This window comes from Styela clava, chromosome 10 (assembly GCF_964204865.1).
Source record: "Styela clava chromosome 10, kaStyClav1.hap1.2, whole genome shotgun sequence".
In the NCBI taxonomy this organism is placed as follows: domain Eukaryota; kingdom Metazoa; phylum Chordata; class Ascidiacea; order Stolidobranchia; family Styelidae; genus Styela; species Styela clava.
The window spans coordinates 7360114-7385431 of record NC_135259.1 but is presented as its reverse complement, the minus strand read 5'-3'; the positions used below and the strand labels follow the sequence as shown (position 1 = coordinate 7385431).

The 25318-nt window shown below is 33.4% G+C and overlaps 1 long non-coding RNA gene across 2 annotated transcripts; it reads left to right on the top strand.

Moving 5' to 3' along the window:
- Window positions 1-1201: 1201 nt before the first annotated feature.
- On the top strand, window positions 1202-20043 carry LOC144428060 (uncharacterized). Of its 2 annotated transcripts, none has more exons than XR_013478030.1 (4): window positions 1202-1232; window positions 1749-1869; window positions 14532-14646; window positions 19467-20043. It is a non-coding gene; the product is annotated as an uncharacterized LOC144428060 (long non-coding RNA). The 2 variants fall into 2 exon arrangements; XR_013478029.1 differs by having other exon boundaries at window positions 14532-14654.
- Window positions 20044-25318: the final 5275 nt, after the last annotated feature.

Below are 25318 nucleotides of genomic sequence, written 5' to 3'. Positions count from 1 at the left end.
AACCGAAAGACCAATTACTATCTTGTAATGTCAGTTTAGGTGAAGTTCATTGGGTCAGCATAAATAAAAGGCGTTTCATCGCAATAGGGCGTCACGTTGTGATTACTACAAACAGTGAATTTTTTTAAAGTGATACTATAAGTTAATCCAGCAGCGTATATCTGCAGAGATACTGAAAGGATTTGAACTATGCCTCGTTGAGTGCAATTCGGTTAAAACACAACCCCAACTTAATAACCATGCAAATATTAAAACTTATTGTTTACCTTGTTGTTTATCATAGGTTGCCTATATACACACTAATATGCATAATTTGTTGAAATCGTAGTCCTGGCCTTTTTTATTAATCTGATGAGCGTTTTTGCCACAAATGGTAATGGTAATCAAGACTAATTTCTTAAATTTAACTGTAGCTCATCGTGACTTGCACGCTCTGGTAGTAAACAGTTGATAACCATGTCATTGATGTTCCCAACTATACTTCAAACTGAAATCGCCCCAAATTTCCAATAATGATATTATAAGAGTGAGTCATACTAGTGTATTAAGATAGCCGTTAATCTTACACCTTAAAGAACTCGTATCCCAACTAAAATTTTCAAAAACGATACTGTGTAAATTATATTCAACCAAGTGTAAACTTTTTTTGGTCCATATCCCCTTGGTAAAAGTGCTAAGTATTCATATGTTCATGACTGTTTAAATTTAGAGTCATGGAAATATATGTCATATTTTCCCTATTGTTGGTGCAGGTCACGTCGTGTTATGCCTAATCACGTGTGAAGAGCTTAATTCATATAAACTCTCGTTTATAATCTCTACTGAATGGTGTTAGTTGAATCGTTTATACGGCACACGCCGTATAAAATATAGTAGTTTCAAATCTCTGGAATTCTTACTTTTTTAATTAGATATTAGAAACTTGGGTGTCGCTGCTCGATAACCAGTTTAAAGATCACTATATACATGAGATCCCACCAAATTGTAAATCTACTATAGTCAGCCTATATATCCGTTGCTAGTAGTCTCAGTAATCATACCGTCCCATGTTCATAAGTTTTCGAATCTGGAAATATAATTCTTATTTCCTTATCGTTTATTCCGTAGTAATAATCTGTCCTGTTCTTATTTATATATATATATATATGTCTACAATGTCTGTGGCTGAAGTTATTTATCGACCTATATTTTCAGGAAGTTGCTGGGAGCGAAAGACTATAGAGAACTTGAAGGTAAAATATAACACACTAATAAACTATTAACTATTTAAGATTTAGATAATGAAATACAACATAGCACACTGACAGATCATTCAAAATAAGTAATATTTATTGATTTTTTGAGGGGCGTAAAGGAAAAATTTGTTAGATTTTATCTTACCGCCTTATTTTTGATATTTTCATTTCTTGAATATGTAGCCGTATTTTCAACGTGCTCTTCATGAATATAAATATATTTTATATGATGTGTTGCAATATTATACGCTGACAAATCATTCCAAAGTAATGTTTATAATTTAGGGGGAAATCTGTGAATAATTTGTTAATGAACTGAAAATTAATATTTTCATTTTTATGTATCTAAACTCTAGTAAAGTATAAGCATAGTTTCTCTGTGCTCCTGTCAAATTACATTTTCTGTAATTTATATAAACCCAAAACTTAATAATGACGTAGTTCGAACATCTATAATTCAAATCAATATCATACAAAATTTACCTACATTTCATTATCTCAAATAAATTTCAGCTTTCTGAAACACTTCTTGAAAGAGGGAAAGACAATTCATCATTATATCTAAAGACATGCGGAGTTATTCGTCCGATTATGCATCACTGAGAGACGTGGCTGCCTCGAGTCTAAAGAGCAAGTATGTTATTAAAATCTTTTGAATCTTTCTAATTTACATTCATCACCACTATTCACGGATCTCCACAATCAATTTTAAAATTGGTATCTATTACTATTCCTAAATAAGTTAAAATTACTTTACTTAATTTAAATGCTAAACATTTTAATAGGTTTAATACCAGGTGAATTTGCAACCCAATTTCTTAATTGAAAACCGGCATTATAAAATATTAAAACTAAAATCTAAAACGGAAGATATCACCATAAGTTTTGTTCTAGCAGTCTCACAGCAGATTGAAAACGCTTTTCAGACATTGTAAATTTGTGTTATGTTAGGATTTCTTCAAAATGTATACCATATAGGAACTGAAATGGAAACACAGTAAATTGTTCGCGCGATGTACCTTTTGTCTATTTTGAAACTACCGATGGAGCCCAATACGACTTTTTCTCGGTATGTGACGATATATAAGATAATTAATGCAAAATATATCGAACATTTTTTTTTGCAATATTTTAAATTACAATCGTTCGTATTTTGTCGATATCTTTAAAATAATTTTGAGTGCCGAAAAAACAAATCAAATTTGATTAACTTCAAAATACGATTCCGGTCTACTTATAGTTGGCAGTTAGGGACGTATTTCGTGCAATTTTCAAATTGTGATTTTTCATTTATTAAATAATCGTAAAAGTTTTCCCGACTAAAATTCGAGTAACGAAGAACACAAATAAATTACTATGACAAGATATTTTGAATGCTCGCACCGGCTATGAATTGAATATTATACTCGAGAGATAACTTTTTATCCTCTGCAATCTTACTTATATATAATGTCACATTTGAATTTGCGCTCGTTGTCATATTTCGACACTACTGATGTCAAATTTTATTAGTGTTATTACTTCTTTGGACAGTCACAAAATTGGACAAGTCAGTATTTTATTAAGTAATCGGAGCGCCTAAGTTTCTCCCACGGAGCACTTTGAGAACCTATGCCTTAATAGACCAGGGAAGAAATTTTCGTAAAAGTGTTTGAAGTATCGTTGTACATGTTTAATAGCTGAGTTTTAGGCAGAATATTGTACAATTTTAGCATCTCTTTGAAAATTAGCTGTTTGCATCTAATAATTAAATATTCACTCCAGCCAGTATGTTCCCCAGCTTTTCTTTTTAAGGGGGGTGTTTCAAAATTTCGGGGGTGGTAAATAATTTGCTATTAAAGATAAAAAACTAGGCTATTTGTATTCTTAAAAAAATGGTATGGAAACGATGTACACGGCCCCCCAAGTTGATTGACGCTAGCCAAAACCCACAGCAGAAGTGCGGGACGACACGGCTGGGGTTCAGGGCGCGCTCAAGCGGCCTGACAAAATTTTGAGAAATAGGCACCAAAATAGGCTAAAAGCTTGATTTTAGATACACCTAGCATCGCAGTTTGTTATGTAATGAAATCAATAATTATAATATTTAGCTGATAGAATTCCCGGGGAATAGATAACAAGCACGGCTTTCAACCGTAAATATATACTACTACGTTTCAACAAGTAATTTGCAACTGATAGTGACTAATGAATTTACTTGCTCATCTGGCATTGTATGAATGGCTACTTATGGCTTGTTTTGTTACACATTTCTAATTTTCGCTGACAAATCGCTGAAGTTTGATTCTTTTCAATAAAGAAATAAAAACGCTGTCATTCATCTAAAAACGTCTGTTTTCAGTGCCTAGTCTTCGTTTTGTGACATCTTTAAGCTTTCTTAATATACAGCTGATATCTAAAATACTGCAGTGTGTAATCCTAATACCCATACGTATACATAAGATACCGGAATAATCCAATTGTTACGAAATAAACGTGCTTAAACTGTCATAATGATGTAACAATAGACGGTATCTAAACTCAAAAAGTACCACATGAAGGGTTAAACTATTTCACTCAAGTTCGGCGGGCCATTTTGAATCGTCACGCGGGCCGTAATTGGCCCGCAGACTGCGGTTTAGAACCCCTCAGTGTAGAATCGCACCTCAAAATTAGGGGGGGTATTTGAAATTTTAGGGGGGTTGTTCACCCCCTATAGGGGGGTGTAGGGAAATCACTGAGTTCCAGCTCACCATTAGGGATGTCCGTATCCGAATACTAAACTATTCTAGAATGCTTCTGAAAAAACATTTCGAATATCGTTTAAACTAAATTACTAGAACCAAAATAATACTTCACAAGTGTTTCAGTAACTTTATTTCCCAACATAAGTGGGTGAAATGAGCATGTGACATAGTCTGTCAAACTAAACTGATGCGAATCACTGGAGCATTCTCCGAGAAAGTTATTTCTCTGAATTAAAGAAAACATACTGTTGCCATCACAAGCTTCTAATCAGAGCTGGGAAGCTGATTCTTAATCACAGTGGCTTTGGCTACAGCTCCAGGGACCACAGTTCCTTTTTAGAGCTCCTGAAGTATGTGCATGGCTCACAACCTGAACCCTAAACTGGTACACATAATAATGTTCATGTTGTGCGGCATGGATGATGAACAATACCTAAATCTATGTTTTCTGAAAAAAAATAACGATCTATGACGAGAACCGAAACGCAAATTGAAATTAAAAAGTGTATACTTACTTTTGAGACACCCTGTATATAAATTTAATTTAATATTCTAATCAATATTATTATATTGAAGTAGAAATTTACGAGCCGAAAAAGGCAGATTTTATTATTATTTGTATGCGATGATAAAAAAATAATTAATAAGATGGTTGGGAGTGGAAGCTACTAAAATTTCTCGGGGCTATAATCTAGCACCATAGTTTCAGACTTCCCAGTCCTGCTTGTCAATCAAAATAAGACACTTAATTAATTAATAAAATGAGACATGAAACAGGAACATTTTGAAATTTATGTGCACACATGAATGTATTTTCATAATAAATCCTGGTTGCAATGTAAAAAATTTAGAGCTTCTACATGTTTTCCGGTTAATCTGGTTCGAAGTTTGCCTATTGTGAGGCTGGCACTTGAAAACACCCTCTCTGCTGGCGCGGAGGTTGCCGGTATGCAAAGATATTTATTTGCGAGAGCAAATAAATACTCTGCCTCTGTGCGATTTTCACTCCACCATTCCATAGGAATAGCATTGCCGCCAATTTTCTTCTGGATGTACCAGTTTATTTGTCCTAAAATCAAATCTTCATTGTTGGGAGAAGAATCATCGCTGCCATCAGAAACCTGCCCAGATTCAAGTATGTCTGAAAAACTGCTTTTAGCATTGGGCTCATCACATACTGGTGTTGGTGTTGGTGTAACAGTTTCACATGACCCAGCTTGATCGTGGCCCATATCCTCCATTTCAAGTTTAACTTTAATCTGCAAATATAAATGCACTGACAATAGAATATAACAATAGATAGAACAACCTGGTGTTTGACCTATTCGACCTAACTTCGTTAATCCATAAATCAGCAAAGGCAGGTTTTATGAGTTATACGATACTCGTCAAATCGAAGAAGTGACTTAAACAAAATGTAGCCGCATAAACAAGCCAGACCTCTATTTTCACTTCATAATTTTGTAAGCCATATTCACGGGTCTTTTTGACAAAAGAATACAAAACTTGTACCTGGGCAATCTCGGATCTTGTAAAAAATCTGGATCTGTAATTTGGATCCAGAAATGTGGCCAGTTTATATATATCATGAGCCACATTGCTGTCAAATCTGGTTTTTAAAGAACTGATAATGCTTCTTTGAATTTGTTTTGGAATGTTCCATCTTGTGTCGGCCTATAGATTTTGTGCAGGCCACGCACCATGGGTATATTTTTCCCCCTCTAATGCAGTAGTAGCAGTCTGAAATTAATTAAAATGGATGGTTTAGGGTTGTGTTACTGCAAGTACTTTACATTTAGGTTTTGGTACTGATAAGTCAAATTTACAAAGCACAAGTAAATTTCACTGAAGTTCTATGTCAATTTTGTTTATTGTTACAGAATTGAGTAAATCTCAGTGAATCTCTTTCAATATTATAAATACCTTCAAATCTTCCAACAATTTCACCAGTTTTTGGCAAATTTGCCAGTACTCGTCCTTCATCTCCAATGTTGCTGCCTTTGATATGGGCAGAGTTTGTAAATAATGCCTTATCACCCATTGATGGTTACAAAGATTTTTCAGCATATCATGTGTTGAGTTCCAGCGCGTGGTGCAGTCGATGGACAACTCTATGGTCGGTGGAGTATCTGGCTCCCTGTTGGCGGTATATCTTTTTCTGATTTCGTCCATTGCCTTTGGGGAGTGAGTGACGGAAGTGCTGTGCAGCTCCTCCAAGTGCCTCGCAGCTCCTGAACACAAAAGAACTTGGTTTCGCATTGATGTAGTGTAGTAAACATTAAATGAATCTAAAAATCTACTGAGAGACGAGCAGTATCCAGTAGGTAAGAGTCTATATGGCTATTGGTGAACCAATTCATAATGTTCCTAAGGAATTGATGAATGGATACAGATGAAAATGACAGAATAAATAGCCAATCAGAGACATTACTATTAACAGATTAGGCCACCGTTCAAAAAAAGTATTTAGTAAGAATTAGTAAGTAAGTTACCTATTACACGCGTTATTGAAGTCTCACTAAGGCAGTCTTTGATACAGAGTTGCAAAGTATGGGCAGCGCAGCGTATGTGGTGCAAACACCACCCATACTTTTCCTTCAATACTCTAATAGCCGATATCACATTGGCCCCATTATCAGTTACAACTGCAACAACTTTACTGGGGGGTATCGCAAACACTTCCATGGAAGTACGAATCCACGAGGCGATGTTCTCTCCAGTGTGGCTGTCAATAACCTACCTGGCAGGTAGCCTGGACATAACTTTTTATGTCAAGGCCCGCCCAGAAATGGCATGTTATTCCGATGTAGGACTCCATCTTGGGGCTAGACCACATATCCATAGTCAGAGCCATATTTTCAACTGATTTGAGAAAGTCAATGAGTTTGAGTTTACAGTTTATATATCTGGCCTCTATTTCTCGGGTAAAAAATTGACGGCTCGGTATTTTGTAGTTGGGCTCTATATAACCCATCAACTTCGTAAAATTGGTACCGTGTACCATATTTACAGGCCGCATGTCACCTACTATCATGTTGACCAACAAAGAAGTGATTTTAGCATCCCTTTGTTTGTTGAGTGGCCTTTGACCAAATTGAATCATTGTCATTTGGCCATGTGAAGAAGACGTACTGTACAGGTGGAAGGCTCTTCTGATCTACCCAAGCTAAAATAAACACGAAATATTTAGTCAGCATTGTGACAAGAAAGGGCGTCCAGTGCAACACTTATAAGAGTATTTTTGTGATAAATGAGTGAAAACTGTGGTTTTTCTGTTCTGTTTATCCAGGGGTCAGCAAACTATACTATGGCCCAATAGAATCCGGCCGGCAGAAAAGCTGTATTGACGATTGCCTCTGTGTACCAGTAACAGAATTTATTTTGAGACACTAAATTATATTATTACCTATATATAACTCAAAACTACTTGTTTCAGAGTCTATGAATTGATTTTAGTTAGACAAATGGCAACATAACAAAAAAAAGTTGTTGCTGAGTAGTGCAAGTGGTTAATGAAGCCAAAAATATTAAAATGCTTGAGATGTTACCGAAATCAGTGTAAAAAAAACATGATTCATTTGCCATCCCCTCAGTTTTTGACTTTATTTAAATATGTGCAGCTCGCCAATGACTTGCAACCTTTGGCCCGCAAACAACAAAAGCTTGCTGACCCCTGGTCTATATTAAGCTAACGTCAGAACGTTGATCTGTTTACACTTGACATAAACTACAGCACTAGTACCTCGAAATAGGGTGCTTCGCCTTCATGTGATTAATTAAACTTCCTGTGCTGTTGCAGTAAGACAATTCTTCATTACAATGTATGCATGTAACTATCAGTGTCGGTACGGTACTGCTGCACTGCTATTCAATTAAACGACACCTTACCGTACCCATCTTTACCTTTAAAACTTCCACCGTGCGTTATGCAGTTATGATAAACTCGCAATAGAAAACTAATCACTTCCATAACAGAGATACCGTACCGGTTGCCTTCACCGTCAACATCAGATTGTCGGCAATAATCGCACAAGTCTGGACATGCCCGTTTCGTCACGCTTGATAGAAAGCAGAGGTCACTATGGTTCACACGACGGACGATTCTGCACTTTCATTCACTTACTAACGTACTTTGGAAAAAAAAAAATACCGAAAAAGATCGTGCGCGACGTCGCAAGTTTTATACATGTTAAATTACGATTATCCGAAATTGGAAAAAACTATTCGAATACAGCTCTAAACGAAAACGAAACGAAAACGGAAACGATAAGGACATCCCTACTCACCATATTAAGATTTTGTGGCAACGCTTCCGAATGGCCAAAAACTTAATATGGATACGTAAATGGAAATTGTCTGTCAAATGGAATTTTTTTTGGAAAACCCCCCAAATACTTTATAATATCATGATTCGGACAACTATCGTTTTTTTTTTCTGGCTAATAAGCGAATAAGACAAGAATGAATTATAGCAATAAAAAACCGTGTTTTTGTCATATTGCCGCCAATATTCGGAATAAAACTTGCATTACTTTGTTCCAAATTTTGTCAAATTTTCGTCATTGTTGAGAAGGAACTTTTTCCCTTGTGTTTGCAGTAATACTGTTAGTTTAGGCACCAATGCGCGCTAATAATTTTATATGGCAAAGTCTTTAGAACCGGACCGGTGTTCATTTCTTAGTATCGTTGGAATGAAATTCAATGGTATCAGCAATTATTCACTGGGGCAATGGTTCTCAAAGGGTGGGGCGCGCTTTGCAAAAGGGGCGTAGACAATTTTGAGGGGGCATGTAGCTAATTAAATCTATTTTTTGTTTGTTGGACTTATTCGTGCATTTTTTGGATATTTACATTCCATCCCCGTATTTTCAAGGTATTTTTGAATGAAACATAATATTTGTTATATGTAGCTTATTGCTAGCTAGGTATTTTTGAGGTGTGGCGAGCATTTTCATAACAAGAGTTACATTGTAATTACCACAATTCGTAAAAATATTTTCATAGCTATACTATACTTATGAAAAAAAAATTCTACTCAAGATATAAGTACCAGTACTTCTTTATCGATTTCTCCGTGAATCCTTCCTCGAAAACGTCTACCTAACTGCTAGAACAGCATTGTATCAATCATAATATAGAGAGGAAATCATTAATTCTAAAACATTGAAACTTATTTCTATTTATAATGAATTAAATTGAGTACACACTGAGTTTTGCGGATACAAGGATGTCTATATATCCTGTGTCATATTTATATGTATATTGCCTTCTTTTATTGATAGCATAGTCATTATTATCTTGCATAGAATTATTGATTTAATTTTATGGGCCAATCTGGCTAATCTTATATATGTAATTTGAAAGTATAATGGTCTATGACCATGGTAGTAACCAGTTAACCGTGTCATTCGTGTTCCAAGCTAGAATTACTTTAGCTTTCCAATAACGATGTTATATAAGTAATTCCAACCGAGTGTATATCATTTGCAACTGGTTAACCACGCCATGCAAGCATACAAGCCCCGAACTAAAATATCGTTTCCAGTGGCGATAATGTAACGCAGTGGTTCTCAAACTTCTTCGTATTGTGACACCCTCCAAAAAATATGCTCAAGTTTCGACTCTTCGTGGAAACCGTATTAATACCTTCCAATAAAGGACCTTTTTTGCAATGAGTTTTTTTTTAAACGATCAAAGAAAACTAAACCAAAGTCAGTGAAATTGCATTTAATGGGATGGGAATACTTGCGTCTTTTTACAACCGTTACTTGGTAAGATTTGTGAGAGCCGCACGCATTTCTCTCTCACTCGAGATCGATATTTTGTGCGTATTACGACCATGGTCGCAAAACCTGATTCGCATGAATACGAAGTCGCAAAAGGGATCAGAGTGCGCAACGCTATTTTTTTTACCAATGAAGGATAATCCTTATTGAAGAAAATCCAAATTTCTTTTTACATCGATTGCGTTCAAAAACGGCGAAGAAAAGCAGCAATGTAATGTTGAAGCAAGATTTTGGCCAGTGAAACATGTTATCTAATAAGCCCAAACGGCATTTAGTATCATCGCATTCCCAGTTGCAACAAAAATCAGGGAGCTTTACTTCTTGAACGATCCAAAGTCAATGTAGCCTACGTCATACTTGCGCTTTTAGCCTTTTCTTGTTTAGTATCATTTTCACGCTTGTATTATTACTTTTTCTACGCGCGGCAAAAGAGATTCCGCAAAAAAAAAAATTACGACGCCCACTTTGAAAACCACTGCTGTAACGTATCAATATAGCCGTAAGTCCTATTGGTAATACTTCGTTCATGTTCATAACTGTCTGAATCTAGAAATATATTTCCTATTGCTATATCGTTGATTGCAGGTACTAATATGTTAGGTTATTATGTGTATACATCTATATAAATGATGCAATAGAATAAATACACGGGTTTGTCTATATTTCTTACGTTTTATTTATACGGGTATTACGTTATTGCTAACATGGTTCTGATTATTCTGCGTAGAATTCACTTGTTTTTTTCCACAAAATAGTATCATACTAAAAAAAGAATCCGACTAAGCGCAGAAATGTATCTGTAAATTATCATGGTCTATATCAGTGGTTCCTAAACTTTTTATTCGCAGTAATATATACCCACCCAGTTTACAAAAACATTTGAGGTCAGATAACAAATAAACAAGGTAAATCATAGTTTATAGTGTTTTTTTCAACGAGATATTTTAGCTTATTGGTCTTCCAGAGCAGTGATTTCAACTGGTGTTCCGCGAGAGACATCCAAGTGTTCCGCGAAAAATTGCTCTTTCGAGGTATTATGACGTCATTTGAATAATATAAATAGCGTCGATTTGAAAACGGGGAGTCAGAGTTTTGGAAAGTCGGTATAAAAAACTTGTAACCAGATAAGAAATGACAGGCCATATTCCCTTTTAATGGACTTTATCTTCTTCCCTTTTTTTAGTGATCCATTCCATTCTTGACCAAATAATGTTTCAAAATGTGACCATTATACTCGACTATGGATGGAGTCATCATCGGAGTAGATTACATTCGTTGCTTTTGAAGCTTTTCTTGCTGTAATAATTAGGGCGTGGCATCATCAAAATCGTCAAGTGAAGTGTTGAATTAGCAAATTCCGTAAATAAAATTGTGAATTTCTCGGTAACGATTTTACCTATGATAATGGTCGCGGTATTGTTTCGTTGGAAAAGAAAACGTTAAAACTCGAGGTGATTAATTCTAATCAGCACAAAAGCAATTGGGCAATTCAGCACCAAGCAATTTTTTTGGCATCAGGTCGCGCATGTAAGATATCGTTAAAGAAGTGCTCTTCATCGTCATCTCGCCTAATGACCACGTAGAAATGCCTTTATTTCAGCTTTTAAATCAACATTCAGGATTCACGTAATCACAGATTTATCTTATCACAGTATGTAATTGATTTATTCCGGAAATAACACTGACACCAGTATGGACCATAAGAAACTCAATTACCGTCTCAATAAATGTGTGCGATAATATTATTCGCTTAAAACTGGGACGTTTAATTTGCCAACGGCGATGAGTTAGATCCAAGCCAGCGCAAAAGATAAAAGTTAGAATAAAATTGGAATTTAAAAGCGCTCCTTAATGTCATTAACATCTGTCGCCGATGTGAACGCATATAATTCTACAAAAATTTGAAACTTTGATCTCCGCCGATCGGCAAGAATTAATACGTGCGCACAAGAACAACAAAGGTGGTAATATGAAAGCGTTCAGGGGGCAAAAAAGTAGCGATAATGACAAAATTAAACAGTAAAAATCGCTTTGCTGCCAATTTTCATTGTTTCTAATAATTTCCAAATCGACCTCCGACCTTCTTTCTGAACTCCTGTTGCGTATAAAAAAAAACGCGAGAGATTGAGAGCTGTTGAGAAAGAGCTGCGTGTTTGTCTCTCCACAATTACAGAATAAAATATTTGAAAATCATCGAAACAGACCTAAATATCACAATAAAATACCATTTCTGTTTCTAGCTACCGTAATCATAGTATTCATGAGCAAACTTGCAAAAACATTTATTTGTAGCTCTGAATCGGAATGTGTCACGTCTTTCCCAGCTAAAGTTGACAAGCTATATTATTGATTTCGGTATTTTATTTTCATGCCGAAATGATCGACGTCAGTTAATTGCATAATATAGTTTATTTTCAAAAATCTCGTTTGGAGTTCCGTCACAATTTTAAATTGAAAAATGCGTTCCGCGGTACAAAAAAGGTTGAAAAATCACTGTTCCAGAGAGTATTTTTTTCTTTAATTTTTGGTGACATTTTCGTCAGCCACAATCTCAACTCAACCCGTTTACTAATTGAATGGCAATTTTTTTTTGATAGCACTTGTATCATTGTTACAAACGAGTTCGTAAATGAAAGAATCCAGGTTTCTGACTTCTGCCTTTTTTGCATGGTTTGTCAAATTATGAGAGATTTTCATTAAAAAGATACATCTTTATAAAAATCACGTATCGATGCATTTCTCAAATATAACATATGAATTTTATTTCCTCATTTCATTGCATTTCATGGAGCTCCATTTGAATTAAATATTTTCTGCGCTGTTGGAACCCTGTCCTGTGCAGCGTGTTCCCATTCGTCTAATTATATTTAAATTGTAGGATCGTTAAACGATTAACTGTTCACTAAATTATCATGTTATAATATAATTATAACCGTGCCATTCATGTTCCAATCCAGAATCGCAATAAATTTTCAATACTGGTAATATTGGAGTGAGTTTAATCAAGTACATTAATATAACCGTGAATATTACTAACTTCTGTACTGGTTAACCATGTAATTTGTGTCCCAAACTGAAATTTTCAAAAAGGATAATATATAAATTAGGCCAATTGCACAAATGTAGCCGTAAATCCTACACACCCGACTTATACTTCCCTTGGTAGTCCTAGTAGCCAATACCCATACGTTTCATGTTGATATGTGTTCGAAGTTGGCAATCCTCGGTACTACCAGTAACCATACAATTCATATTGATAAGTGTTCGAAGCTGACAATCCTTGGTAGTCCAAGTAACCATGCGATTCATATTGATAGGTGTTCGAAGCTGGCATTCCTTGGTAGTCCAAGTAACCATACGGTTCATACTGATAAGTGTTCGAATCTGGCAATTCTTGTTAGTCCAAGTAACCATACGGTTCATATTGATAAGTGTTCGAAGCTGACAATCCTTGGTAGTCCAAGTAACCATACGATTCATATTGATTCAAGTGTTCAAAGTAGGTTGATAAGTGTTCGAAGCTGGCAATATTCCTAATGCGCTGTTATTAAGTGCGAGTATTCATATCTTATATTCATGCGTGTATGTAATATGTATGACGCTTTATTATTGCAAATATTACGACTCTAAAATCGTTTATCATGAGGTACCAAAGCTAACATGTCCTTATCATTCTGCATACCATATACCATTTTTTTTTTTATTAATCTTGGAACCCGTTTTCACCAGAGGGTATTAATGTAGTTGTTAATCCCCTCTCCCAAAATTCGTGTCCTAAAATTAAATTTCCTATGATATACTATAGCCGCAAATACCTTATAACCAGTATAGACCTTCATTGGCGGTGTTCCTAGAACCCATGCCCCTCATGTCCATAAGTTTTCAAATCTAGAAATATATTCCCTATTTCTTCATAGTTTATTTTGAGTATCAATATGTTATGTTCTTATAATGAATGTAGAATGTCTACAATCCCTGTGGCTAATTTAGAGGACCTCAATATTAGGTAAATATAACGCACAATGCCTGTGGTACACAAACATTTTAAGCCGTTCAAGTTTGGAATATCTAAATATGTAAATTACTTGTATATCTATCAATAAATAATATCTGCAATTTTTTCGGGAAACCTGCTGACAAAGTATTATTTTTATTATATTGAGTATAAGCTCAGCTTTGGTTTGTCTGTCAAATGGAATTTATTTTGGAAAATCCTCTAGTCTAAATACTGTATAATATCTTGATTCGGACAACTATCGTTTTTTTCTGGCTAATAAGTAATTCCAACCGAGTGTATCAATGTGAATTCTATACGATTTGGCATTGGTTAACTACGCCATGCAAGCCCCAAAATAAAATATCGTTTCCAGTGGCGATACTGTAACGCAGCAAATCAGCAATTAATTTTATTTAAACAAAAAATTAATATTTTTGTTTTTTTAAACTCCTAGTATAAGCTTAGCTACTCTGTGTCCCTGTTAATTACAACTCCAAAGATTGATAAGGACATAGTTTAAAAGACTATGTCTTTAACCAAATCTCTTTTCTGTATTTCTGTTAAATAGCATTTTTTGTGATTTAAATAACTTGATAATGTCTTAGGTCAACGAAATTTAGTTTCACCTAAAGTTAGATGGACTCGGTATACACATGAACATAACATTGGATTGATTTTTTTTTATGTATTTTTAATATAAGTTTACCTTTGCTTTACCTCTGCCAAACAGCACTTTTTGTGATTTATAAACCCAAACTTGATAATGAAACTATATATTTATTTTCAGTTTTCTAAAACACTGCTTGAAAGAGTCATTGCATCAAACAGAATCGACATTGTTAATAGTCTGGTGCATCACGGAGTGAGATTGACGCCTATATAGTCTAAAGAGTAAAGAGCAAGTATATATGTAATCTTATAATCTTTCAATTCATATTTTGTCACGTATAAACTGATATATATATCATGTTCAATCCCGCTAGTCAGGAAGAGCTGCAAATATTTCAATTATCGCACAAGATGTCCAAAAATATTATCCATTGGGAACCACTACATTAGACCGTTTTCCTTTATCAATTTTACTCTTTCATTTTTGTTTCGCGAGTCAAGATAAAAAGTGTAAAAGTTCCGTGGCCGAAAAAGTTTGGGAAACGCTGGTCTAGAACAGTAGATTGGACATGGAATAATTGTTCCGCGGCGTGCTTGATTTCACAATAAGTTTTACTAGAACATTTATCAATGTGTTCTAGGCACCGATCTTGATAGGATCTTGATCTTGATAGATCTCGATAGAAAAGGTCTGAGCCTAGAACACATTGATAAATGTTCTAGTAAAACTTATTGTGAAATCAAGCACGCCGTGGAACAATTATTCCATGCTGAGAACCGATCGCATTTTTTTATTTCGCAATCTGTTTCTGAATATCAATAATTGTTTTTTCATTGTTTGATCACAATTAATTTCAAACAAATTCATTTATCGCCATATTTAAACTGCATGATTACTCTTTTCTTGTCATTGTTGTAAACTGCTTGTCTGAGGAAGTCTGATTTTGGTCAGACGAAAAGTTACAGAAATATATTTGTGTTAGTGTGTAATAAATTAGCGTTGCTGTTTGTATAGCGTTGCGCAGTTGTAAGTTTTAGTGAACCCGTCATCTCCAGGGATGTCGCGCGCTTTGGTGTTTGTGCTTATATGATAGTGCCCTTAGATGCTTTCTGCCTATGACTTTGAAACATCTTGGGTTGTTATCGAAAACCTAGGATTTTCAAGATAAAACTTTTCATGTTTTATACCCTTGCACGGAATTGGGCTTTTATGAAGTTTGGATTGGGCTCCTAATATCAACTGTTCAATAAAATGGGGTTTGGCGAGAGCTTTCAGGATAGCGCAGGGATAGCGCTGATTTTTTTTCGCCAAGTTAGATCGAAACAGCTAGCGAGTCCGATCGAACGCTAGAATACGCGTGTTTCAGCAGTCTTTGGAGTCTAAAAAGCGTTTCAAGGTACGGAAGATTGCCATCTATGATACAGAAAAATCTTTTTTTTTCTTTTTAAAAGAGGGGAGGGGGGTCGACCCGCAAAACCACCCCCGGGCTACGCCACTACGTTCACGGGCAGGTGTGCAGTTTTAGCCGGTATGCAATAAATTTTTCTGCTTTGTTAATATATCCAATCGCAATATATCCAATTCATATCTAATTTATCAAATTACATTTTCTGTCATTCATAAACCCAAAACTTGAAATAGTTCATATAGTTTAAATAATGACATAGTTCGAAAAATTATTGGTACATTCAAATTTTTACCCCCCAGCCGAAATTAGATCAAATTAATTAAATATTTTTTTAAAATTAATCACATTGAGCCACCACAACTTTTTGTTGAATCAAGTTTTTTATATTAGTGCTCGATTTAATGAAATATTCAATTTTTCCCCCGCTATTGTGTTTCATTCTCAATTTCGTTTGCACTGTATATTAAATATTTAGGTATATTACCACAGTTGAATATGTTTCTTTGGAAAAATGAGATTTCGGAAAACACCCCCGCTCGCTTTAAAATAACAAATTAATAGTTGTTCAGCTTGGGTTATATGGTTCGGGTTAGGAATGATTTGAAAATTTGAAATCTGCATTCGGGTGTTTTTTTTTTGAAGTTGATGCTTCCATTGTATTGAATTTAAATCTGTCATTGACTTACCTCAATCTACCCGCCCTCCATTTGAGCCAAATCTCATCGGAAAACTTGATTAGGGCGCTTTGTGCCAGACGCTTCCCGATACGCGTGTGCCTTTCGCTCAGTCGTGTCGCGTTGAAAATGAGAGACATTTTTTATTTATTTTTTTTTTGAAAGTTTTGTTTTGGTACCGCTCTGATAAATACAAGCGAAATCGACTCGACAACAAAGTCTCTCACGGAAGAAAAAATTACGTCACCGTTCTGGCAAGCCCAAACCTTGCTTTTGAAGCAAAGTGAATATCAAAGGGCGCATGTTTTCGCGAGTAATTTCGAGCGAGCGCATTTAATGTTTGTTTATTATTGTGCGGGTAATGATTACTAGCTTATATACGCGCTGAAAACGATTGCTCGCTAGCTCAAATTACTTTCTTTCAAGTAATAACATATTCCTCTGTATATTTCTAACTTTGAAATACTTACAGACATAAAACTCAGAGAATTGAAAATATGATAAAGAGAAATTACGTGCTACCGTGGCCACAAACAATCGGACAAGCATATATCATGCTTGGAAACGACGCAAAAGTTTCTTATTGCTTTTGTTTTGATTTACTCTTTTGACTTAGTGCACGATGAGACGTATACGTAAAGGATATTAACTCTTACTCAACAAACATATTAGGGTCACATTTTTATGATCACCTAAGTGCTTTCCCGGCATAACAAATTAGTAGTTGTTCAGCTTGGGTTCGGGTTAGGAATGATTCAAAAATTTAAAATCTTATTCAGGGATGTGTTTTTTTTTTCTGAAATTAATTCTTCCATTGAATTGAATATAAATCTGTCGTAACTCAAATGCCCGACTCAGATTTGTGTTTGGTGAATTTGAATTTTTATTTAAATAGAAAAAAATTCTGATAAATAATAATTTATTTCTAAGTCATTGTCGCATGGATGTCTTAGCCGCACAAAAATACATTGGAAAATGCCCAATGATGTTTATTGTTCTTACTTAAGTAAAACAGTAAAGATGGAAAGTAATAATGTTAAGCTAAATATTGGAGAAATGCAAGCAAACGTATCAACAAAAAAGCGCTGAACGTTTCCATGAATTTAAGAACGAAATGAAATGGTTACTTCTAATTCTCTGATAAAGCGTAATAAATTGGTAGATTTAAAAACACGCAACATAAGAACTTTTCTTTATTTTTTTAGAATTTATACAGTCAGTGCTGGTCAAAACTAAATTAAAAGGCTTTCGGTAAAAGGTATCGGGCATCGGTGATAATATTTGCTATCGGTATTCGTATTGATATCGGCTAAATGTAGACTGATATTTCCACGATAAGTAACTTTTTGATCAATTCCAGAATGTTTTTAAAAAGTAGCTCGAAATACTGATATGAAAATTTTTTCGCTTTTCACGGTATTAGCCTCGTTAAGTATGAGCAATGCTGTTTCCCAACCGCGCGAATAGAAACGCGAATAAGATTATGACCTGATTTTAGCCATTTATCAGCCCAACTAATTTGGCTATTTTTGCAGCCCATTTTTTATATTGACATTTTTACCATTACATGGAAATTATGAGAAAATATATCAAATGGGAATTTTTAGATTTGTAAAATACAAAACACGACGTTATAATGGCATAAAAATCTGCGCACGCAACTCGATGTATTAGTTATATAGAGTGAGTAAACATTTATTTATTTTACCCCCCACAGTAGCCAAACCCGATGAGTTTTCTAACCGAACACCGATATTATTAGCGTCAGTGTGCAATGTATTTAAACCAAAAAACGTATTAGGATTCAAATATTAATTTCTTATTATCTGAAATATGTCTCTTTCAAACTGAAAAATTGTGTGGCATGAATAATGCTTGTAAACTGTTACTTCAACTAGTTTGAACTGCACACTTGAAATAATAATTACATATCATGTAAATGTCGGCAATTTCTGCTTTAAAATATTGATATCGGCGTTTTATCGTTGTTGTCGGATCGGTATCGGCGACAAGTGGTATCGGTACATCTCTCTTGTTGGAATCTCTAGTATAATGTAACGGACGTTAATGTTATGTTTAAAATAGACATCCATCCCATGCGTTATTGTATCAAATGATATGTTGTAAAACAATGTACTCTTTTACTGCAAACATTAAAAACTTGTATGATATCGAATAGCATCCCTTATTATGCCACAATAGCATGTAATTGGTTACACATACTAATAGTAAGATTCATTTCCTCAGCTACAGACAAAGTTTAATTGTTTTATTCCGTATATATGTTTGATCCGAGGTTATTTTGAAAGTTATCGGCCATTGTACTTTTGGTGAATGACCGTTCATAGACTACTCCCTTTAAGGCAATTTAATCTCCTGTTCGTGGGACGAAAATAAGCATGTTGACGTAAACAAAATCTTGTATCGTCTTGTCTTCTCATATTTTTGTTTGTTTATTATTATTCCGGTATTTCGGATCATTGCAAGTCGGCTATTTAAGAGTTAATGCTCGCATTAGAAGTTTGTCGTTTAAGTAGTGTTAATTTAATTGCCGTAATAAACGGATTGTTTGCTTGTTTTATATTTTGGTTAAACAGGTTCATTCATATTACATAAATTATTAATGTTGCTATTGTTTGAAATTAAGTATGTTGTCGACATACTTAGGTTGGACGTAAACTTTAGCAACCCTATACATCTACAATATGCGTTTCGACCTCTACAATAATCATTTTTATCACCACACTATTTGTCGTATTTCATCACATATTATTCGTCTTTCGTACATTGTTCATGTAGATTGGATATTTCATAGCCAGTAATGGACTACAATCATATTCAAAGTTGTGGAGTTGTTAATATTGTGAAACTAAAAGGTTATAAGTCTGAGGGAGTTGATGACGCGCAGCGTCACCGCCCAACACGTTATAGGCGCCTTGTAGAGCCTCATCATACGTAATAAGTTTCTCATAATTTACTTCCTCTACAAATAAAAAGGCATAATAACTAAATGTATATATATTTTTTCAGGATTACTCAATTATGAAACTTGACGACTCTTTCTGTTTTTCAAAAGAAAATGAAACTCAATTATTCAAATAGGAAGAAGAGTTTTATTGAAGATAACTAAGATGTGCTAGCCAACAAATGCGTTGAGTCCACACACAAGACTTTTGATATAGAAAAATTGACTGTTGGTTTGAAACTGTATCCCATTGTCATACGTACTTTGAGATCGTATGCATGTGCACTGATTACCAATATGTGGTCGCAAACAAATGCACTGGGCAGTACACACGAATGTATTTATATCAAATAAGACTGTTGTTTAGAACTATACAAAAATGCCATACACACTGTAAAGGGATTATAAGCGGAAGTTCAACATGGCTCGACCCGTGAAGAACTATTTATGTAATTTGAATAATTGCAAACAAATTCTTGATTATATATTCATTAATAAATTGAATTATAGCTCAGAAAACTGAATACAATTGGTATTTGTATTTTAACACCCTGTAATGCAATCGTTTATTTGACGTCCTGGTATGAAAAAATTAAAATATTTCTTTCGTTTTACGTTATACTTATATTTTTATTACTGTTATTGTATATTACTGATTTATTATTTATATTATTGTTTTAAGCTTTTTTTGAAAATATGCTACTTCCATGTTTGGCTATCTTATTTGTTATAATCATTATTTTCAATAGTATTTTTAGATATTTTTTAACAGGAAAACAAGATATCGTGAAGACAAAGGAAAAGTATTGACAGGGATTGCCATGGCTTTTTTTTAAATATTTGTTTCGTTATAGATAGATTTAGACCCATTCCTGCCATTAGGAAAAATAGGGTTTTTTAGGCTTAGATATTTTTAATGTTATTCTAGCTTCTCAGGCACAGAACTATAAAGGGACTGGAAAAACTAAGAGAAGACGGACCCAAGGAAAATCTACAAATTACATGTAAATATTTTTACTAATTTTATTAGGCTTAGATATTGTTAATATTATCTTAGCTTCTCAGGCACAGAGGTTTGAGGGCACTGAAGAAATTGAAAAAAGACGGAACCAGAGACAAATCTAACATACCGGTAAATATGTTATTATTATTATTGAATATTTATTAATAAAGCTTTTTTCGATAATTTGCTGTATCCATATTTGCCTATCTTATTTGTCATAATCATTATTTTCTCTCCCATTTTAGAGATATTTTCAACAGGAAACAAGATATTGTGACACCGACGAAAGAAGAAAAGTATTAACAGGGATCGCCATGGCTTTTTCACTATTAACATTTTATTTGTTATAGATAGATTTAGACCCATTCCCGCCATTAGGAAAAATAGGGTTTCTATTAGGCGTAGATGTTTTTAATGTTATTCTAGCTTCTCAGGCACAGAACTATGAAGGGACTGGAAAAATTAAGAAAAGACGGATACAAGGAAAATCTACAAATTACATGTAAATATTTTTACCAATTTTATTAGGCTTAGATATTGTTAATATTATCTTAGCTTCTCAGGGACAGAATTTTGAAGGCACTGAAGAAATTGAAAAAAGACGGAACCTGAAACAAATCTAAAATACCGGTAGATATGTTATTATTATTATTATTGAATATTTAATAATAAAGCTTTTTAGTAATATGCTGTATCCATATTTGCCTATCTTATATGCCATAATCATTATTTTCTATTCTATTTTAGAGATATTTTCAACAGGAAACAAGATATTGTGACACCGACAAAAGAAGAAAAGTATTAACAAGTATCGCCATGGCTTTTTTACTATAAACATTTTATTTGTTATAGATAGATTTAGACCCATTCCCGCCATTAGGAAAAATAGGGTTTTTATTAGGCTTAGATATTTTTAATGTTATTCTAGCTTCTCAGGCACAGAACTATGAAGGGACTGGAAAAATTAAGAAAAGACGGATACAAGGAAAATCTACAAATTACATGTAATTATTTTTACTAATTTTATTAGGCTTAGATATTGTTAATATTATCTTAGCTTCTCAGGCACAGAATTTTAAAGGCACTGAAGAAATTGAAAAAAGACGGAACCAGAGACAAATCTAAAATACCGGTAAATATGTTATTATTATTGAATATTTATTAATAAAGCTTTTTTTGATAATATGCTGTATCCATATTTGCCTATCTTATTTGTCATAATCATTATTTTCTCTTCTATTTTAGAGATATTTTCAACAGGAAACAAGATATTGTGACACCGACAAAAGAAGAAAAGTATTAACAGGGATCGACATGGCTTTTTCACTATTAACATTTTATTTGTTATGGATAGATTTAGACCCATTCCCGCCATTAGGAAAAATAGGGTTTCTATTAGGCTTAGATGTTTTTAATGTTATTCTAGCTTCTCAGGCACAGAACTATGAAGGGACTGGAAAAATTAAGAAAAGACGGATACAAGGAAAATCTACAAATTACATGTAATTATTTTTACTAATTTTATTAGGCTTAGATATTGTTAATATTATCTTAGCTTCTCAGGCACAGAATTTTGAAGGCACTGAAGAAATTGAAAAAAGACGGAACCTGAGACAAATCTAAAATACCGGTAAATATGTTAATATTATTATTGAATAATTATTAATAAAGCTTTTTTTGATAATATGCTGTATCCATATTTGCCTATCTTATTTGTCATAATCATTATTTTCTCTTTTTATTTTAGAGATATTTTCAACAGGAAACAAGATATTGTGACACCGACAAAAGAAGAAAAGTATTAACAAGGCTTGCCATGTTTTTTGTTTTGTTTTCAATATTTTATTTGGTATAGATAGATTTAGACCCATTCCCGCCATTAGGAATAATGGAGTTTTTATTAGGCTTAGATATTTTTAATGTTATTCTAGCTTCTCAGACACAGAACTATGAAGGGACTAGAAAAATTAAGAAAAGACAGATACAAGGAAAATCTACAAATTACATGTAAATATTTTTACTAATTTTATTAGGCTTAGATATTGTTAATATTATCTTAGCTTCTCAGGCACAGAATTTTGAAGGCACTGAAAAAATTGAAAAAAGACGGTACCAGACACAAATCTAAAATACCGGTAAATATGTTATTATTATTATTGAATATTTATTAATAAAGCTTTTTTTGATAATATGCTGTATCCATATTTGCCTATCTTATTTGTCATAATCATTATTTTCTCTTCTATGTTAGAGATATTTTTAACAGGAAACAAGATATTGTGACACCGACAAAAGAAGAAAAATATTAACAGGGATCGCCATGGCTTTTTTACTATAAACATTTTATTTGTTATAGATAGATTTAGACCCATTCCCGCCATTAGGAAAAATAGGGTTTTTATTAGGTTTAGATATTTTTAATGTTATTCTAGCTTCTCAGGCACAGAACTATGAAGGGACTGGAAAAATTAAGAAAAGACGGATACAAGGAAAATCTACAAATTTCATGTAAATATTTTTACTAATTTTATTAGGCTTAGATATTGTTAATATTATCTTAGCTTCTCAGGCACAGAATTTTGAGGGCACTGAAAAAATTGAAAAAAGACGGAACCTGAGATAAATCTAAAATACCGGTAAATATGTTATTATTATTATTGAATATTCATTAATAAAGCTTTTTTTGATAATATGCTGTATCCATATTTGCCTATCTTATTTGTCATAATCATTATTTTCTCTTCTATTTTAGAGATATTTTCAACAGGAAACAAGATATTGTGACACCGACAAAAGAAGAAAAGTATTAACAGGGATCGCCATGGCTTTTTCACTATTAACATTTTATTTGTTATAGATAGATTTAGACCCATTCCCGCCATTAGGAAAAATAGGGTTTTTATTAGGCTTAGATATTTTTAATGTTATTCTAGCTTCTCAGGCACAGAACTATGAAGGGACTGGAAAAATTAAGAAAAGACGGATACAAGGAAAATCTACAAATTACATGTAAATATTTTTACTAATTTTATTAGGCTTAGATATTGTTAATATTATCTTAGCTTCTCAGGCACAGAAATTTGAAGGCACTGAAAAAAGACGGAACCTGGGACAAATCTGAAATACCGGTAAATATGTTATTATTATTATTGAATATTTATTAATAAAGCTTTTTTTGATAATATGCTGTATCCATATTTGCCTATCTTATTTGTCATAATCATTATTTTCTCTTCTATTTTAGAGATATTTTCAACAGGAAACAAGATATTGTGACACCGACAAAAGAATAAAAGTATTAACAGGGATCGCCATGGCTTTTTCACTATTAACATTTTATTTGTTATAGATAGATTTAGACCCATTCCCGCCATTAGGAAAAATAGGGTTTTTATTAGGCTTAGATATTTTTAATGTTATTCTAGCTTCTCAGGCACAGAACTATGAAGGGACTGGAAAAAGTAAGAAAAGACGGATACAAGGAAAATCTACAAATTACATGTAATTATTTTTACTAATTTTATTAGGCTTAGATATTGTAAATATTATCTTAGGTTCTCAGGCACAGAATTTTGAAGGCACTGAAGAAATTGAAAAAAGACGGAACCTGAGACAAATCTAAAATACCGGTAAATATGTTATTATTATTATTGAATATTTATTAATAAAGCTTTTCTTGATAATATGCTGTATCCATATATCTTATTTGTCATACTCATTATTTCAACATCTATTTTAGAGATATTTTCAACAGGAAACAAGATATTGTGACACCGACAGAAGAAGAAAAATATTAACAGGGCTTGCCATGTTTTTTGTTTTGTTTTCAATATTTTATTTGGTATAGATAGATTTAGACCCATTCCCGCCATTAGGAAAAATAGGGTTTTTATTAGGCTTAGATATTTTTAATGTTATTCTAGCTTCTCAGGCACGGAACTATGAAGGGACTGGAAAAATTAAGAAAAGACGGATACATGGAAAATCTACAAATTACATGTAATTATTTTTACTAATTTTATTAGGCTTAGATATTGTTAATATTATTTTAGCTTCTCAGGCACAGAATTTTGAAGGCACTGAAGAAATTGAAAAAAGACGGAACCAGAGACAAATCTAAAATACCGGTAAATATGTCATTATCATTATTGAATATTCAATAATTAAGCTTTTTTTGATAATATGCTGTATCCATATTTGCCTATCTTATTTGTCATAATCATTATTTTCTCTTCCATTTTAGATATATTTTCAACAGGAAACAAGATATTGTGACACCGACTGAAGAAGAAAAGTAGTAACAGACCCATTCCCGCCATTAGGAAAAATAGGGTTTTTATTAGGCTTAGATATTTTTAATGTTATTCTAGCTTCTCAGGCACGGAACTATGAAGGGACTGGAAAAATTAAGAAAAGACGGATACAAGGAAAATCTACAAATTACATGTAATTATTTTTACTAATTTTATTAGGCTTAGATATTGTTAATATTATCTTAGCTTCTCAGGCACAGAATTTTGAAGGCACTGAAGAAATTGAAAAAAGACAGAACCAGAGACAAATCTAAAATACCGGTGAATATGTTATTATTATTATTGAATATTTATTAATAAAGCTTATTTTGATAATATGCTGTATCCATATTTGCCTATCTTATTTATCATAATCATTATTTTCTCTTTTATTTTAGAGATATTTTCAACAGGAAACAAGATATTGTGACACCGACAAAAGAAGAAAGTATTAACAGGGATCGCCATGGCTTTTTCACTATTAACATTTTATTTGTTATAGATAGATTTAGACCCATTCCCGCCATTAGGAAAAATAGGGTTTTTATTAGGCTTAGATATTTTTAATGTTATTCTAGCTTCTCAGGCACAGAACTATGAAGGGACTGGAAAAAGTAAGAAA